Raw genomic sequence first — 10,500 nt, forward strand, 5'->3', positions numbered from 1 at the left:
GACCTCCACTGCCCCTTTTTAAAAAACAATTATTAAAAATTTTTGCCACATATTGGCATGTGGAAAGAACACAGGTCTTGGAGTCAAACTGGCCTAGAACCTGAAGCTGCTGTTGCCCAGCTGGGTAGTCTAGGACGGGTTGCTTGGCTTTGCCTAGCCTCAGTTTCCTCATCTATAAACTGGGAACAATAGTGGTACCCTCCTTGTAAGTGGTAAATGTTGTAACACCAGTAAAGCCATCAGCACAGTGCTTGGCACAGTGTGGGTGCTCCATGATTAGTAGGTGCTGCTGTTGTTGTTAGCAAGCTGAGAGTTGTAAGTGTACGTTTATTGATATTTGCTGGCAGGACCTGTGTAGTTTTCCCAGGGAGGATACATCCAGTGTACATGGAGAACTGGATGCCAGCCATGGGGATTTCTGTCCTATCTCAGAAGCTGAGTATGTATCCCTGGGTCTGAGGTTTTCATACTTTAGAGAGCCTAAGAATGATCTGGGAACATGTTCAAATGCGTATGTCTCGGCCCGACCCCCAGAGAAGCCAAGTCAGTGAGTCTGGAATGGGGTCCTGCAGCTCCTCCTTGCCCTGTGGAGTTCTGAAGCAGAAGTCGGAGAATCACATTCTGACATGTAGATTCCTACCCAATCCCATCTTGCTACCCTCTTCTAAATTCTCACCCTGCTTGGTATTTGTTTGTGTTTGGACCCAGTGCTCAGCTCTGATTTTACTCTTTCTTGGCCCACTGTGGTCAACCCCAGGGCAGTACCCTCTTTTTCTCTGGTTCTTAACCTCAGCTATTGCTCCTGGTTCACAGCTAAGTTCTTTGGACACTCCTATCTGACTGAGGTATGGCTTTGGCTTAATTCTGGGTTCTATCCTCAATTCTTCCAAGGTGACACGGGCCCTCTTGTGACCTCCGTACACCTGGTATGGTCGAAATGTGGGTTCTCTGTGTAGGGTTGTCCCTTGCCGTCTTTTCTTGCCTCTCCTTCATGCCTCTGGTATAGTGCCCCTTTGGGCTTCCAATAGGATGGGGGATCTTGGAATATGGCTCTTGCTCGTGTGTCTTAGTTTCTTGTGTGCCTGGTTATCTTTGATTATATGGAGGTTATTGCATTTGAAAAATTATTTGTAGGAATAATTTGAGGCTCAGAAAAATGTGTGATCTTTTCTAGAAAACTTGCATTTATTTTTGTGCCACATCTTAATTCAAGTTCAAGGCTTTAAGTTCCATGAATCACTTAGGTGACCTGGAGCCAGGTTACAAGCCCTTGTGAGAATAGAGTTCCTACTGGTTCACACTCACTCTCAGAGTATAGCCCTTTTTGTCCTAGCTTATCCTGGGTAGTTGTTTGTCAAAGTCCCTAACTTTGGTGAGTTCTAGGTTTTGGCATGTTTCCTTTAGCTCTATGAAGCAGCCAAAAATACAGCTCAATTTTGCTGATATTCCTTCCAGTTTGGAAAATACATCCAAGGCAAAAGCAACTTTGAGTTTTAGACTTACCTCCATGGACTAGCATATTCTTTAGTTTTAAGTCTACCAATTTTTAATTATTTTTTTTAGCGATTTGATATTTTAAGGAATATTTAAAAATATTTGTTCACCTTTTATGTGTCTAATGTAGGATAGTTGGTCCAAATTACCTAATCAGCATTATCAGAACTGATCATCCTTGAAAATGTTTATTTCCCCAATAGCCTTGCCAACGCTTATCATTAACAAATTTATTAATAAAGCCATTTTCTTCAAAACCAAGATGAAAAGAGCAAAAATTAAAAGTTATATTTAGTTTCTACAGTAAGACTCTACTGTCTAGCTAATAGCATGTATTGATTTATTTCCAATCTGTATAGTCTACTGCCTGGTATGTAATGTTTAGCCTGGAAGTAAGTAGACCAGGGGAAATTCAATGTCTATCTATGAAGAGTTGAAGAATTGCCATTGGGAAGAGGAAGTAGTCTTGTTCTATGTGATTCCAGAAGGTAAATTTAGGACTGGCAACAGAAATTCCAGAAATTGATTTCTGTTTCACCAAAGAAATGTATTACTGAATAATTTACAGTGGTGAACATCATAGAGAGCAAGGTTTTGGGCATCTAGCATTCATTTGTTCTGTTTGTCCATTTGGATTTGTTTGATATCCCTTTTCTGATCTTTCATTATTTATAGGCCCCTTGGAATTGACTCAACCCCCATCCAACAATGGTATGAGAGCTGAGCCTGGCAAATCAGAGCACTGCATGACCCCACCTTACTCCCCACACCCCAATAAGATGCAGTCCTAAGACTTTTGTTTGAGTTATCCAGGATGCTGAGGATGCTGGCCCTAAAGAAGAGAATGGGAGGCTGCCATTGTGCTATCCCACTGAGAGAGCCTATTTGGGAAGAAGCAGAGCTCACATGTGGGAATAAAAACCAGACCCTGGTGACATAGGTTGAGTCTTGATCATGCCAAGATTGAAGTTATGATCCTAGATGGTTCATGATCTATGCTGTGAGAAAGTGAATTTCCATTTTGCTTAAGCCAATTTGGGTTGGGTTTTCTGCCATTTGAAATGGGAAGAGTTTTAACTAAAATGGGTAGCAAATTCCCCATCCATAATAGTATTCACACAGAAGAAGATGACCAGCCCTCAGAGTAGGTATGGATGCCCAGATTATGTGAAAGGTGGGCTTTGAGGACTTCCAACTCTAAACTCTTGGCTTCTCTCAAACTCCTTTGTTTCACTTGTACGTGGACTTGGTAGCCTCAGAGAGACTCCAAGAACAATGGACTGGCCATCCCTCAGGGCCAAGCAATATGGAAGTTAATACATGTCCAGGTCTACGATGCATATTTAATGGATAAATATATAATGTTTAATCCTGGAATGAATGATTTACAGAGAGCTAGATTATTCACTTTGCACTCAATTATCTTTTTTAACCAAAAGAAGGCTTCCTGATGGGATTTGCATCATAGCCTTGGCTGAGTAATGCGTTTCTTTGCCAGGATGAATTATTGATTAGACCTTGGTAGATGCCTGGCAGATGAAGGAAAACTGTTTAACTTTAAAGATGTTCATACTCAGACACATATGCACAATAGAAGTTTTGAGTACTGTACTTCAACACTCCATCGTTTAATCATCCCATGAATATTTATGGAAACTGGATCTGAGTTATAGCGCAGTGTTGGGTTATTTTTAGGCCAATATAAGTAATATTCCCCATCTGTGGATTTAAACATTTTCTCTTCTTTTGTTGCCATAATTATATATGGTTTAGGTCCAGATGTTTAATTTATTTTTTAAAAATGAGAAAATTTCTTTTCAAATCAACTGAAATAGCAAGTACGTAATAATGATGATGACTTACATTTGTGTGATGTGCTTAATTTTGCAAAATGTTTTCACCCCAATTTCCTCGATATATAATAGTTAATTAGCACTTACCAGGTACCAAGTACTTTGCTAGGAACATTACATGGATATTATTTAATTCTCAAAAAACCCTATAGATCGACTACTACTCTTATCCACACTTTGTAGATTAAGAAACTGAAGTGATGGGAGGGTAACTAGCTTTCCCAGAGCCACACAGAGAGGCTTACAGCGCCAGAGTTTAAACACAGGTGCTCTGACCCGCAGCCCAAGCTTTTAACCCATATCCTAAACAATCTCTACAAATCCTATGTTTATTTAAAATTTTGATATGGCCATTTGCATGGGAACCTAGAATTGTACCATTAATTTTAGGAAGTTATTGCATTATGATCTCTATTTATCAGAGGAGGGAAGTAAGACACAGAGAAATAAAATGACATGACAAGGGATCACATTGCTTTATATTGGGCTGAAATTCCTTCCATCGCCAAGAAAAATCAAAGTATTACCTCCAGATTAGATAGCATTGGAGGCAAGATGCCTTTCTTTTGAGTTCCTTCACAATACTTTACAGTTATAATGGAAATGCATTTTAAACAATAAATGCAAGTGTTAAAAAGATCAATGTATTTTATTTTCTCTAAATCATGCTCTGAACTTACAAGCAGGTGGGCTGTCAGGAAAGTAACTTTCAGTCATTTTTGGAGGTTCCCCTCCCCTTCCCAGCGGTAACATCCAAGTTTTAGCGATAGAGGTTGTGACCAGAAAATGGTGGAAAGACTCCTTTGTTTTTAGCCTGTCGTGACCTCTGCTGAAATCTCCATGGTGAAGCCTGAGGTGGGGAGGGTGGGATCTCCTGAACACAGCACTTCCATTGCTGTTGTGCCAAGTTCAGGTGGAATCGCCAATGACTATAGTCCAGTCCCCTCGGTTTCCCAGGCAGCCTTTCTCCTCTGCAAGATCTGGTCACATCTCTCAGGTACCACAATGGCAAAAGTCTCAGGACCTTGTGGATCACCTTCACCTCCTTTTGTTCTTGGGGCATCTCCTCTTTTTTTCTCTTGTTTCAAATGCACCCCCCTCTCTCTGCTCTTCCTGCCACCTCCAAGCCTTCCAAGAAGTAGAAGATCCTGGAAAAGGAAAGCCAAGTGCATCAGTGTTCTGGGGACAACATCTGCTCTTGACTTTGCAACACCAACCTCCCCAGAGATACAGGAGCACAAAGTTCCCACTACGTGGTCGGGGTGGCATGGAGAGACAAATAGGGAGAACAAAACATTAGCTAGTGTCTCAACAAATCATCCTGCCACGTCATACTTTCCTTTCAGTTCCTTTTCAGAAAGGAACCAGCAAAACACCCATGACTGAATCCTGCCTGGGATACCGATTTCAAGTCCAGGTGCCACTCTTTAAAAGGGATGTGAACCTACGAAAGAGATTTTAAACAACGTTGGAAGAAACAGGGTGCTTATTTAGAGAATAATAACTGGAAGTCTACTCTGAACAAGAGGGGTGCTATGGGGCTTAATGAAGAACCAGTCCTAGTGGGTAGAGTGACCAGAAGGCAGATCTGTGACCCATGAACAGAGGGAACTTTCTAGAGAACAGGTGGAATGGTGTGGGCTGCCATCGAGGTACTCGGTTTTCCCGATAATAAAGATACTCAAACAGAGACTAAGAGATGTGTCAGGGTATTGTAAAGGGGATATTAAATAGAAGTTGGGGTACTTGATCTTTAAGGAGGCTTTTTATCCTGAGATTCTATGTTAAGAATAATCAGCTGTGCTTACAGCCACTGTGGGTTGTAGAAAACTAAGATGATTAAAACTATGTGATGAACACCAAAAAACTATTCGTCTTCATAAATTCTCTGTGTGTGTGTTGAGAGAGAGAGAGAGAGAGAGAGAGAGAGGGATCCATCTTTCTGGGAAGGAGTCTGTTTTCCTGATGGAATCTTAGACTTCCAGGCATCCATGTCTAAGAGGACTCCCTGAAGGAAAAGGTCCAGGAAATGCAGCACAGCTGTCCTCAATGTAAAAACGTGAGGTCTTCTAGCAGGATGAAGGGCTGCTGACGCAACCAAGAAAGCCAAAAAGAGGAAAGGAGAGTTCTGGCAAGAAAGGCCTGGTCTAATCCAAGGGGCAATGAAGCAGAGAAAGTGGGGACCTGGCAGCAGCTACTGTTCTTCTCATGAATGCACCATAGACGTCACTGCCTAGGAGGGTGCTTAGAAGATGGTCCAGTTCTAAAGTCTTTGTGTTACACGTGGGCAGAGTGAGGTCTGGAAAGGGCCACGGTGTTAGCCATTAAGCTCAGAACAGAGCCTTTGTTGCAGGCTTCCTTCCCCGACCCCGGGAGAGCTGGGATACTGTGCATCTCTGCAGGAGTGTGTTTCCAAAGCATTCGTGTCATGCCAAGACTTGAGAAAATGGTAAGTTTTAAACATTTTGCAAGGCTAGGCTGAAAAGGGAGAGACTCTTCATTATGTGTTTGTAGCAAACATTTCTCATTCGTTCTACTCACCCTCAGGGCTACTCAAATTTACTGTGGATATGAATCACCTGGGGATCTGGTTAAAATGCAGATTCTGAATCAGTAGATCTGGGGTGGGGCCCGTGATTCTGCGTTTCTAACAAGCTCCCAGCTGCTGTTACGGCATCAATATGGTTTCCTAGTGCCTGCGTGCTGCAGCCAGAGCCCAGGCCCAGCTGTTAGCCCTCCTCGGCTACTCCTAAAACTTGCTACCCCCACCTTCTGCCTCTCAAGGACCTGCACCTGGTAGACTCACCTGAGTTGAGGCCTCACCAATTCCCCGTGAACTCATCATAAGGAAAGTGAGGCGGGACCAGCCATTTCTAACCCCGTTTCCCTTCTGCATGGATGCCCAGGTCAGAGTCTGCTAACGAATTCCGTTTTGGTGGAAGTTCCAAAGAGGCTCCGATTCCCAGTAAGGTAATTTGGCAGCAAGCAACATTGCAAATGATTCCCATTGCATTTAATTTTAAAATCTCCCAGACACTTGGGCTTAACAACACTGAGTGGAATTTGGGTAAATTCTGAGACTGAGGCTTTGGGGGTTTCCTTGTTGCTCTATAAAATTCAATTGAGTGACCTTCACATTCTGAATGCTTGGCGTCTCTTCCCTTGGCCCCCTCTACCCTGCCAAGAAAACCTATTTGGAGCTTACATAAATTCATTCTGAGAATTTCTTCATTGTTGTGCCATTCACAATTCATTATTTAACCTCTGTGGCTGGCAGGAAGTACAATTTTGAAAAGCCCTGATGGAATAAAATTGCAGAGTTAATAATCTCTGCTCTTGGTGTGCAATTGGAAAAAGTGGTATTCTGGTAACAAGATACTAGCAAAAAACTAGTTTGTATCAATTTTGGTAAGATGGAAGAAGTAGTGACTGGAATTATTTTATAAGTTTCTTTTCCCCTGACTCACAAGACCGGGGCAAACTTATGGGCACTGCATTCTGAGGTTGACCTTTTACAGCTTAAAAATAGGGTCCATCTGCAGCTTTTTGTTGTTGTTGTTGCCAAATCCCTATTTCTTTTTTATTTCAGCATATTATGGGGGTACAAAAGTTTAGGTTATGTATATTACCCTTGCCCTCCCCCACCAAATCAGAGCTTGCAGCGTTTTGATACAAATATCAGCATCTAGAGCCCCTTTCCTGGCTCAAATGGTAGAATGTGATGCATACTATTTTGCATCTTCTTCGTTTATCAGTATAGGGATCGTCACATATCAGTATATGTTGATCTGCCTCGTTTTTTAAGTGTTGAATGGTGCTTGACTGCATGGAGAATCCGTACTTCATTAACTGATCACATACTGATGGACATGTAGGATGTTTCCCAGTATCTTTAACTTGTAGTTTTAAGAAGTAGAGCGAGGGGGAAGCGAAAGGAGCTCCCGGTTTTCTCTGAAGCTGGATGAAATGCAGTCTGAGACAAAGCCAAGGCTCAGACTCTTCTTAAGTTTTCTAGAAATTCTTACCGAGAGGAAGTCATTTTTCCCAAATTGGTGGCCATGAAGATGGTTGAGAATTAAGACGGCTATTGTCTTGGCAGGGCAATGAACAGCCGGAGTTCAGGTGTGCAGAGATTGGCTGAGGGGAAGCAGCGTGATGCAGGTGTTTCTGGGGGTCGGGAGAGGCCACTGCCTGCATCAGCAGCAGCATTCATGAGCCCACGATCCCCTCACCTAGGGAGAGAGGCCATAGGTTACTGGATCAACCTAGCAACTGGCCGGGCGCTGTTGCTGAGAAACCCGAGTACAAGGGGAAAGATTTTACTAAATGAATGAGGCTGAGGTTTATGTGAAGCCATTTCTGGGCTTGGCTGACCGAGCAGGGCTGCTCGTAAGAGCCGTTTGTCCGTTTTTGTTTGTCTGTTTTTGCAGCAGACTGCCTGTGTTTGCTTGTATAGATGAATTTGCTCTGTTTCCATACTTCATACCTAGTTAAAGCGGTCGGGAGCCTGGCAGAGACTTGATCAATTTGACCTTGTTCTCTTGAGTGTTTCAACAGTCGATTAGCCATTTCCACTCTCACATCTCCCCAGCACTTGGAAACCAGCATGTTCCAAACATAGCACCTTATTGTCTAGCTTGTCCTTCTGGGGCTTCCTTGTGTCCATCCTCCCACACCCCTACTCTCTTGGTGGCTTCAGGCCCTTGTTATCTCCTGTCTGTACGATCACAGTAGCTTGCTAGCTGGTCCCTCTTCCTATGGTGTCTCCCCGTCGGTTCATCAAAGACCAACGCTCCCAGGGAACTTTCTAAATCACAACTCACACCACCCAAAACCTTCAATGACTCTCCTTGCCCAGAGGATACATCACTATTCCTCAGCTGTGCACCGAGTGGGCTCTGTGAGCTATCACCCCATTGCCGGCACTTACCGTTTTCCACCAGGGGCCTCTACTCTGCCAAAATGGCCAGAAGAGGGGCTCGATTTTCACTGCCTTCCTAGTTTATTTCATGACTTTTTATCTTTTAATGCAAAACAAACAAATTCAAAAACAAATTCAAAAACAAAGAAATTCAAAAACAAACTACACATCCTTAATAAGCCAGAAGGTATGGGGATTGCCACTTTCTGCATTAATTGCGTCTTCTTTATTATTAGAATTTTCTTCTTCCTCTGACCTACTCTCAAATCACAACTACTTCTGGATTTCATTGTTAAAAAAATCTTTCCAACTGTTCCTTTCTGCTCTCTTAGCACTTCCTAAGATGACTAAAAGAAAATTTTATTAGAACAACATTCTGAACCTCACCAATCACTGAAGAAGACTGTAGGTTGGGAAAAGTTTAAGCAATTAGGATGAAGGTAACCTGACCACAACCCTGACCTTGAAAGTGTTTTTCAGTTACCCAGGATGGACACATTATCTTGCAATGTGGCTCCCTCTCTAAAGAAGAGCCAATGTTAATGCATGGTGCAGGGGAGCCATAGGTAACCCCGAATTCCTGTAACCATCACATACTGCTATGAGAGAGAAAAAGTCAGAAGGAATTTTTGAGTTAATGCTTTAAAACGAAAACAAAGGACAGGAGGTGGTCACACACTTGCAAATCCACCCAAGAAATGCCCTTCAATGAACACTTTTTCTCATTTTTTCACTTTTGTGATTTCTTGCCTTTTTTCTTCAAGATTTCTGATGACCACTCTTCCAAAATGTATTCGCCTCTGCCTTTGTGTCCCATTCAAGGCTCTCTGGTGGTCCCAGTTGTCAGCTTCCCCAGGGACAACTTCTCCCCTTCAGTTGTGTGTGAGTCAAAGGTGAGTCTTAGGCACCATCTGATGCCCCAGTGGTTTACTCTGGCAGAGCTCTCATGAGATGGCAAGTGGGAACAGCACACAGGTTAGACGCAGTCAGTGGGGCCGATGACCTCCTAACTCGGTGGGGGGGGGGGAATCTCCATCTGGAGAACATTCTTGGAGTTTGGGGAATCTTTAACCCCTTTCTTACACCTGTGTTCAGTCTGGGTCAGTGACCAGGTGTTTTTTTTTTTTTTTTTTTTTTTTTTTTTTTTCATAAAGGGAGTTTAAGCTATTGTAGTAAGGGTCTGTAAGGGGTCTATTCTAGTAAGGGTCTATGAAGCTATTCTAGTGAGGGTCTGCATCTGTGCTGAGGTGGTCTGGCCTTCTGGAAATCTCTTGGCCAGGGCTGGAAATCCTCAGGCCGGATTGGATCATACTGAAAATTGACACAGTGCCAGCCCTGTGAGGTGTTTGAGTGGGCCTATGGCTATCATTAACCTTATAGTCTTGATATGTCTCTTATAGTGTCTCTTATAAATCTCACCTTGATATTATTTAAACAATGGTCTGACTTGTATTAAAAACAAAAGTTTGGTGTCCCAAGGCACAAGGCCTGCTTTGCCCTGGGTTTCTTAACACCCTGACGTTGATCTCAGGGGACTACAAGAGGATTTTCTTTTGCTTGAGGGTTTTGATTACATGGGGTCAGATGACTTGAAGTTCTCCTTTATTATTAATAATTGGTCAAATAATACTAGAGCTGAGCTTATTGAATTTTATTGACTTAAGCTTTGAAAACTCTTATGTCCACATTCTGGCAAGCTTTTCAAAATAAGATCTACTCCTTTACCATCTGCAGTTTGTGACAAGACAACAACCTCCTCCCTTATAATTTTCTGATTACTACCTCTTGGGGATGGCGGTGAGGCCTTGGGAAGAGAATGAAATAGTGGCCTGGGCTGAGAGATGATGCTATGCCCAAGCAAACTATATATACACCAATAGACTATTTACAAACACCTTGTTGTGAAAGCTGTTCATCCTCAGAGGGGAAATAATTGAGTTGAAGATCAGTCTTATTGATTTTTGTCTGATGCAGTTATTTGATTTGCTTCCAAGTTTTGTTTTGCTTTTCTTATTTTTTTTCTCACCACCAGAAAGTTTTACTTTGTCAATATGCTTCACAGGAAAGAATTGAAGGTGGGTTGGGAGTGTGGGGAAGGGAGCTATACATTTCCCTACTGTGTAGCTCCACCAACGCTAACACCAGATTTATAACTCAATCATTTCTAGGTATTTCTCTTTGGGCTTTACATTTCCCCATTGGGATAACTTATATTTGTATGCAAAGTCATTT

This window comes from Lemur catta, chromosome 5 (genome assembly GCF_020740605.2).
Source record: "Lemur catta isolate mLemCat1 chromosome 5, mLemCat1.pri, whole genome shotgun sequence".
In the NCBI taxonomy this organism is placed as follows: domain Eukaryota; kingdom Metazoa; phylum Chordata; class Mammalia; order Primates; family Lemuridae; genus Lemur; species Lemur catta.